The sequence below is a fragment of the Cynara cardunculus genome, assembly GCF_001531365.2.
Source record: "Cynara cardunculus var. scolymus isolate 2C chromosome LG 1, CcrdV1, whole genome shotgun sequence".
NCBI lineage: Eukaryota > Viridiplantae > Streptophyta > Magnoliopsida > Asterales > Asteraceae > Cynara > Cynara cardunculus.
The window spans coordinates 38403755-38414098 of NC_037528.1; positions in this window are offsets into that span (position 1 = coordinate 38403755).

Genomic DNA, 10344 nt, shown 5'->3' on the forward strand with positions numbered 1-10344 from the left:
GATTACTTGATTTGGCGTGACTTTGCTCGCGACTTAAGTCACGGCCAAAGTCGCCTAATTCCATTTTTTGACGTTAATGTAAACTTATATGTGATTTTGTACATTAACGACTTTTTATTATTATTTTCTTAAATAGTTAGCATTTTTGTTTGAATCTTTCTATATCTATACTATATTATAAATCATTTGATAAAAATTCTTACAAACAATTTTTTATGTATAAAATATTGTTTATTGATGAATATTACTTTGAATGTGCATGAGTACATCTTATTAAAGCTTCATGTTTGAATTCGTGTAACTAACTGCAGATAAACATAATCAAATAGATGATAAACATCATTTTAAATATAAAAAATCAAAAACATAATTAAGATAATCATTAAATTCTAACATAATACTTAATTATTATTTAAAAAATTTATTTTATTAAACCAAAAATAAGTTAGTTCGTTATTAAACATCAAATTATAATTAAAAAAATTAAACTAAATAAATTACACAAAAACGAGAACTTTTAGATAATTAATTTGATAATACCATCATTTAATTTTTTTCAAAATTTTATAGTATCTTCAAATTTATATTTCATTAAAAAATAAACACATTTTCTTTTTCTCAAAACCACATAAAATTACATTATAACATTGATGGACTCAAAATATAAAACAAAACATTAAAATCAATGTATGTCATTGGATTTTACGAGTATACTCCTAATGTGTATATACATACATATACTTATATGGATATTTCCCTTCTAGTTTCTTTTTTGTATTCTCATACCCACTCCTAAACTAAAAAGCAAAACTACACCAAAAAGAAATGCAATTTATTTTTCGTTTCTAACCCTTTTGATAGTTAGGTTTTTGAATTATTTTCTTTAACCTTTTGATATTCTTTTATTTATCTCTGTAATTTTTATTTTGATACCCCTAATCCATATTATCTAATAATATACTACAAGGGTAGTTATGTAATTCAACGATATACAACTCGATTTTAATGTTTCGATTTTATTCTTTGTCTCCGTCGATATTATAATAAGTTTTTATATGTTTTTAAGTAAGCAATAATAATTTTATTTTTGAATAAAAATATAATTTTGAATATATCATCCAAAATTGAAAAAAATATATATCAATGTTAATATCAAATTACCTATTTAGAAGTTCTCATTTTTATGTAATTTCTTTGATTTATTTTTTTATTATAATGTAATTTAAGTTTAATAATGAAATAATTTATTTTTGGTTTAATAATATAACATTTATAAAGATAATAATTAAGTATTCTGTTAGAACTCAATGATTATCATAATTATATTTTAGATTTTTTATATTTAAAATAAGATGTTTATCTTGTATTTGATTATGTTTATCTGCAGTTAGTTACACGAATTCAGATATGGAGCTTTAATAAGTTGTACTTACGCACAATCTACTTGTAATCTTGAGTTTTAAGTAATATGCATTAATAAATAGTACTTTATATATAAAAAGTGGTTTTTAAGAATTTTTGTCAAATGTTTTATAATATAATATAGATATTAATAATTAATAATATATTAATTAAGATATTTATTTTATTAAATTATTTATTTGTAGGGACCAACTGCATTACGGTGTATCGTGATATCTGTCGAGAAAGAGTCTGACTGGGTCATTTGCATATTAGTTTTAGTCATGAATAAACTCTTGTTTTTTTTTTTTTTTTTTTTTTGTAAGGGTGTCCAGGCCAAAGCCCGACTAATCCCCGGCAAATTTGGAGGCTAAACATGGCCCCACTTAAATGTCGCCAACACTCCCCTCCCAGGGCTCGAACTCGGGTTCATGACTATGCCATGCCCAAACCTTTACCACTAGGCTGGAAGGTCTTTGACAATAAACTTTTGTTTTGTAGGAGTAGTTTGTTCAACTCTCTTGTTTTTTAGCTTCAATAGTTTACGTTCTTTTAGCTCTTTCTGTTATTTGTAAATGCTCTATTTAAGAGCCTCCTTTCTATTCAATAAGATATCAAAATTGGTTTTGGTCATTCTGTGAAATAGTTCAAAAGCTATTCCAGCTTACAAGTGGTATCAGAGCCCTATTACTGGACCTAATCAAGAAAGCAGAAAAAGAGAGACAGACGAGAAAAAAAAACCAGAAGAGAAAGAAATGGCATAAGGAAAAGGGTTCGTACAACCCTCGATACCAAAATTCGATGGTTATTACGACCATTGGGTCAGATTGATGGAGAACGTCATAAGATCGAAGGAGTATTGGGATCTTACTGAAAATGAGATCTCGAATGAAGGCAGATCCACACCAACGGAAGCACAACAAAAGGCGAGAAATGAGCAGATCTTAAGGGATTTGAAGCTAAAGAACTATCTGTATCATGCAATTGATCGAGATGTTCTAGACACTATCCTAAATACAGATACAAGCAAACAAATATGGGATAGTATGAAACAGAAATACACGGGTTCAACAAAAGTCAAGCGAGCGTAGTTGCAGGCTCTAAGAAAAGACTTTGAAGTCCTAAGTATGAAGGAAGGAGAATCGGTCAATAGCTACTTTGCTCAGACAGTAGCAGTAGCCAAAAGGATGAAGAGTTGCGGGGAGAAAGTCCAAGAGAACACCATTACTGAGAACATTTTGAGGTCTTTAACAATGAACTTCAATTATGTGGTATGTAGTATCGAAGAGTCAAACAACCTTGACACATTGACCCTAGATGAATTACAAAGCAGTCTGCTTGTTCATGAACAACGAATGAGGGTCAATGTTGAGGAAGAGCAAGTTCTCAGAATTGCAACAGAAGAAAGATCGGTAAGAGGAAGAGGGCGTGGAAACGTCAAGGGCTCGTTTAGAGGTGGTAGAGGATGAGGAAGAAGTTTCAGAAGGTCCATGGTAGAATGTTACAGATATCATAAGTTCTGACATTTCTAGTACGAGTGCCCCACGTGGGAGATGGAGGCAAACTATGCTGAATTAGATGAACATGAAGAGCTTCTCTTGATGGCATACCTTGGAAGTGAAGGAGCAAAAGTAGATCAAGTATGGTTTCTTGACTCAGGATGTTCAAATCATATGACAGGAGACATGAAATGGTTCACTGCCTTTGACGATAATTTTTCCCACACGGTAAAATTGGGAAATAATACCCGTATGCAAGTAAAAGGGAAAGGAAGTGCTAAAGTCAAAGTTGAAGGAATAATTCATGTAGTTGATGACGTGTACTACATTCCTGAATTAATAGCGAATTTATTGAGCATGGGACAACTACAAGAGAGGAAGTTGTCACTTTGGATACAAGATGGGTGTTGCAAGATATTTAACGAGAAATACAGGCTCATCTTACAATCAAATATGACAACAAAAAGAATGTTTGTTCTGTTAGGAGAAACTGTTCCTCCCTCTTGCCTATAAGCTACGGTAGAAGATGTAACAGACTTGTGGCATCAAAGGTATAGGAACCTAAGCTATAACAACTTACAACTATTGTATGGCAACCGAATGGTGCGAGGGTTGCCTACAATGAAAAGTTTGAGCAAAATATGTGAAGTTTGCAATAAAGGGAAGCAACATAGAGAAGCCACTCCAAAACATGTCAATTGGCGAGCAGAAGAACGATTGCAAATTGTTCACACAAATTTATGTGGACCAATTACTCCAGCCACCTCAACTAACAAAAGGTACATTTTGAGCTTCATCGATGACTTTAGTTGAAAAATTTGAGTTTACTTTTTGGCGGAAAAAAATGCAACATTCGAGTCTTTCAAAATCTTCAAAATCCTGGTTGAAAAGGAGACTGTGACAAGCATTCGATGTCTAAGGAGCGATAGAGGTGGCGAGTTTACATCAAACGAGTTCAACAAGTATTGTGCAGCGAATGACATTAAAAAGAAACTCACTGCGGCCTTTACTCTCCAACAAAACGGAGTGGCTGAGCGTAAGAATCGAACAATAATGAACATGGTTCAATGTTTGTTAACCGAAAAGTCAATGCCAAAGGTGTTTTCGGCAGAAGCGACACTATGGAGTGTGCACATACTTAATAGATGTCCGACGACTGCAGTTAAAGGAAAGACTCCATATGAAGCCTGGACCGGGTTCAAACCAAATGTCGAACACTTTAGAATGTGTTGCTCATGTACACATTCCAACAGAGAAACGCTTAAATTTGGATGACAAAAGTCTAAAGTGTGTATTCCTCGGAGTAAGCGAAGAATAAAAAACGTACAGGTTGTTTGATCCAGAAAAGAGAAAAATAGTCAATACTGATTTTCGAAGAAAACCAAAGTTGGGATTGGGGGAGGAGCCTTGAAGATAAAGTCAAAAACATTTCAATATTGGGAGAAGAATCAACAGAGGAGCATGGTCAAAGCTCTCAGAACGAGTCACCATTGATGGCAAGTGAAGAAGAATTGTCTGGTCAAAGTTTGGAACAACAAGTTCAACCAAACCCGCAATATGATCCATCTTCCGGTAACGGTGAAGGTGAACTTTCTAGCCAAAGAATAAAGTCTGTACAAGCAACAGGAGAAAGAGTTTATCCATCATATTTCCAGGATTATAAACGTGGTGAGGGGTTATCCGAGGAGGAAGATCGAGGAATGTTTATGTGCCATGATGATCCAACGAATTATCAAGAGGCCGTAAAAGAAGTGAAGCGGAGGAAGGCAATGGACTCAGAATTAGAATCCATCGAGAAAAACAGAACATGGGAGTTGGTAGACTTGCCACCTGGGAAAACAAAGATCGGAGTAAAATGAGTATTTCGAACAAAGTTGAACGAGAAGGGAGAAGTTGATAAATATAATGCCCGACTCGTAGTGAAAGGCTACTCTCAAAGGTACAAAATTGACTATGATGAGGTTTTTTCTCCAGTTTCCAGATGGGATACAATTCATATGTTATAGCAGTAGCAGCAGGAAGACAATGGAATGTATTTCACATGGACGTTAAAAGCGCTTTCCTTCATGGAGACTTGAAAGAGGTTGTTTACATTGAACAACTAGAAGGGTACTCTCAAGAAGGAAAAGAAGACAAAGTCTATAGATTGAGGAAGGCTTTATACGATCTCAAGAAAGCCCCCAGGGCTTGGTATAGCAGGATCGAAGAGTATTTCTTGAGTAAAGGGTTCATGTAGTGCAATCAGGAACACACCCTTTTCATTAAGTGCAGAAACAACGAAAGCCTAATACTAGTAAGTGTTTATGTAGATGATTTGTTCTTTACAGGGAATTGTCTAAAGCTATGCGAAGAATTCAAGAATTCCATGAAAAAGGAGTTCGATATGACAAACTTAGGAAAAATTAAGTTTTTATTGGGGGTTGAGATACAATAGACTGAAGATGGAATCTTCCTTGGCCAGAAGAAGTACTCCCAGGAAGTAGTAACAAGGTTTGGCATGGAAAGGTGCAATGCTGTGAATAATCCTATTGTTCCTGGAACCAGATTGTCAAAAGAAGGAGGTGAAACTGCCGATGCACCACTATACAAGCAACTGATAAGATGTTTGATGTATTTAACCACCATGAGACCGGACATCATGTATGTGGTGTGGTTTTTGAGTAGGTTTATGGCCTGTCCAAAAGTAGCGCACCTGCTTGCTGTAAAGAGAGTACTTCGATACATCACATGCTGAACACAAAGAATTCTTGTCAAATCTTAGTTCTTGTAGACCAATCACTAGATTTCTGCTTACGAGCTTGTTGATATCTTTGAAGTTTTGATGAGATAATCTGTGATGCCATATCCAACTGTCTTCCCTTGTTTCCTTTGAGATTAAGCAGATAAGTTGAGAAGCACTCAGAGTTGAGAAATTTAATGCATACAGATTACCATATCTTTCAGCACGAATAACTTCAATTCCTTCAGAATCAACTATGGCACAACCGTTAATGAAGAATTTTACATTAAATCCATTCTCACAGAAATGGTTTATACTAAAAAAGTTATGATCCAATCCTTCAACATAGAAAACTTCTTGATTGTAACGGTGTCATTTGACAAAGTGCCATAACCTTTAACGAAACCTTTCTCTTTATTACCAAATGTGACTGTTCCTCCAGACTTCTCTTTAAACTCAATCAGAAAGTGCCTGTGTCCTGTCATGTGTATGGAACATTATAGCCTATGTACCACATATGATAGTTCTATAAAAACAATCATAGAGATTTAGGTTCCCATTTCCAAATGGGTCCTAGTGGGTTAGGAATCACATTAGAGAATATTAATTTAACGCACCATTCATATTTTTGCTTTGGAACCCACTTCCAAACAAATTTAACATTTTTAAAAAATGGTTCCTTTTTTTGAAATTTAGAATTTGAAAAGTTTTTCTTTAAATCACTCTTCTTTTTAAAAACTTGAGGACCATTGACTGCTTTGGACTTATGTGAGATGTATGATTGAGAGTTAAAGTCCTTTAATCTCAAAAACTTTTTGCACTTACCATTGATAGCAAGCGAATTTGAGGCACAATAATTGCAATGTATATGATTATGAGCCATAAAGAAAAGATCTGGATCAGAAACTTTTGTACATTCTTCAAATCAGTATCCATATTACATTTTGTTTTCAATGAAGTACATTTGAAACTATTATTATTCACTTTCAAAATCTTTACATAACGAATAATATTTGAAGCATTTTTGAATTTCTTATGTTAAATATTCTTCTTGCTACCTTTGCCAAGCCTTTTTAGATCTGTTACAAAACAAGATTTTGAATTAGTAGAAGGGTTGACAGATAAACATTTAGCTTTTACATTTTGCACAGGTTTGACTAATTTAGGAGTAGTCTTAGAAACATTTTGATTTTTAACTTTGGAAGAATCTCTATCTCAAAAATACTATTAGAAAGATTTAAAGTGTCAAGAACAGTGGATTTAGATTTAGAACCAATCTGAATAACCTTTGAATTTTTATCATCTGAACTTGAAGACGTTTTGATGCCCTCTTCAAGCTTTAATGATTTTTATTTGAGTTCGGTCATCAAAACATGAACTCAATTCCTTTTAAAGTTATGAAATCTTTTCCAAATTAGACGCATGCAGTTTGTCCTTACAAACCAGACGCATGGTTAACTTTGAAATTTGTTTTTCAAAAAATCACTAGATTTTATCAGAAAATCATTTTGAGCACAAAGATGTAATTCTTTTTCAGCTTTGAGTTCTTCTTCAAGCTCATATATTTGTTTCTTTAAAACAAATATTTTCAAGTTAGAATCAAATTCAGGATTTGAATGCACAATCCAATCCTGTTCAGTGACATCTTCATTCTTATCAGAATCATAAACCACTTCAGTTTAAGAATCCGAGTCTGACTCATTTGTAAGATTTTCAAAAACTTCAGGAGTCATATTTTCAACAAACTCGGAAAGTTTATCAGACTTATCGGATTGTGATTCAAAATCAGATGAAGATTTAGTTTGAAATGATTGAGTAGGATACAATGATTCAAGCTCAGTATGTGAAAAATGTATTTCTCTTGTTCCGTAGCTTGAATTTAAATCATCGTATTTTAATCCAACTGATTTAAAAATTGTTTTATCAGAATATTTTTCATCTGATTTATCATTATCACTTCTAGTAAAAATAGATGATTCAGATTCCGATTCGACGAATATTTCCCGAACAGACGGAATGACAAATTTTGCAGACCCTCATTAATCAAAATCATACAAGGACATTGGGGACTTTTTTCAGAGTTTCATTTTCCTGAAAACCTAATTTCATTTGTGGACGATAAATTATGACAAGAATTTAAGTTGCAATAAATAAAAGATGATGAAAATATATGACAATAATATTACGACGATAATATAAAGACGAGATACGATAATATAAATAACGGTAAAATATAAATAACAGAAACAAAGATTGGTTTATTTGGAAATTTTCTAAAGAAACTTTATATATATATATATATATATATATATATATATATATATATATATATATATGGGAGTGTTCAAATGAAAACCGCACTCATTTGTGTAAACCGTACAAACCACCTCATACGTCTATTTCATTGTTTAATCTTATGAAAATTTTTCATGAAATTGTTTAATCTCGTGAAATTGTTTTATATAATACTTTTTTTGATGAATTTGTTTCATATATGGTTATGAAATTGTTTCATATAATATTTAATGAAATTTTAATAAAACTGTTTCATGTATTTCTCTAAAATTAAAATAATAAAGACGATAATATCTATGATTAACACCATCCACAATAAAAATGGTTAATCAACCTCTCATAATTACAAAAAAATGAACAAAATTAAAAATTATGATTGGTTGAATATGGTTTTCACGGTTTATATAAATTGAGTGGTTTTTATTTGAACGCTCCCCTATATATATATATATATATGGATGGAGCAAGGAGAGAATTTTACAAAGGGAGCATATGAAGCATCCCTTCCAAAATGATGTGTTTCTTCACTAAGGCAACCCCTTTATTTATATACAAAAGAAGAGAAATACAAGTTGTAAATTTGTGAGCTTCATCTGCAGCTAAGATGCAAGACATACATTGTGAAGATTCCCCAACCGTCCATTTTCACCCACTTGCCCTACTTGATCAAAAAAGGGTTGCCTCAACACTTGAATTCCATGGAGCAGCAATGTGTTGCAGCACTTGCTACAACCTCTCCTTAAGGGGCTGTTTGTTTTTTTAATTTTTCACTTAATCTCCTCTTATGTCTGAATCGGTCAGACATAAGAACTTTCAGATCGTTTGTTTTTTTTTTTCAAATTAAGAGCTGAATTCGTTTATTTTCCTCTGAATTTTTAAGTGGTAACCCTAGCACGTAAAACCTCTTATTTCTATCGCCTCCTTACGTCGCTTGTCTCAGTTTACAAAAACAAACAGTCTTACTGATTCAGATTTCAGACTTCAGACGTTAAAACAAACAGTCTGACTGATTCATATTTCAAACTTCAGCACCACCTCTTAAAATTCAGAAGTGAATTCAGACTTCAGACTTCGGCACCTCTTAAAAAACAAACGCCACCTAAGTATCCTTCCTGAAATTGAGTAGTCGACCCACAAATCAGTGTTAAAACTGAGTATTTACGATCTTATTTTCTACTTATCATATTTTTAAGCAAGGCAAAATTTAAAGCTAAAAATACTTGACATTTGGACTTTGTGGGGAATTAAAGTAATCGAGGACTACTAAAAATTGATAGAAAACATTAACTAAATTGATGTTTATCACACCCTCAAACTAGAATCGAATACAACTAAAAATGACTCAAGACTAAAACAAATGAAATTGCCAATATCACGACTTTTCATACATAACATACTCAATCTTTCTTTGTCACGAATAGCCTTTTATAAAACAAACACTCTCATATATGCATAACAAGTTATCAATATAATCTACCATAAGCTGGCCTTTGGTTTTCTTGGTTCAACACATCAATTTCAAAACCTGGGATCAATAGAATTTTTGGGTTTGATTGGTGTATTTGGATTTATATCACGACTCTTTCTTTCATGCTTTTGGCTTAGAGTAATTGCTTTGATGCCAACATTCTTCTATAGCATGCATTTTATGCTCTCCTATATTTTATCAAGGTAGTATACACTTTATGCTTCACTACCATGTAAATTTTCAAAATAGCATGAATTTTATGCTCTACAATTCTTTTTCTTCCCACGAGAGTTATTTGAGCTTTGCTCAATTTTTGAATTTTCGAGCCTCTTTTCTTTGTATGAGTGTTTCCCTACCCCCAAACTCATTACGTTCAATATCCTCATTGAAAAGATTCAATAGGGTGAGAGAAAAGATGGAAAAATATATTGATGTTTGAAAGAAGGCCTATATCTTTTTCCCAAAGAGTTTTGCAATAATAGTTAAAAGATACCTGTAAAAACCGTAGGCTAGTTCTAGAAATAGATCATAAATTTATCAAGCATTTTATATAATCTATTTTATTTGGGCTACTCCCAAAGAATGCATGAATATGTATGTATATTTTTTTTTGTTGGAAATTTGCAAAACGAAAGCATAAAAGCATAAAAACGACCAAATTTAACCGACATCTATAAACTAATAATAATATACAAAAAATGTATAGGAAAATAAATGGACCTTCTTAACGTGGAGTAGGTGTCGAGTTACTATGCCTCGTTCGTGGACTAGTAATTATTCGTGCCTTCAATGCTTCCAACTCTTGCTTTATACGGGCATTTTCCTCTTTGAGCATGTCGATTTCGTTTGCATTCTCGGACCGGCAGGCTGTCCCTCCAAAATAGTTCTTGACTTCCCTTAAAATCTCTTCTTTTTGCAATTTTTAGTGCCTCCTTGAATTGGCTTTCTTGATCTTTTATCGC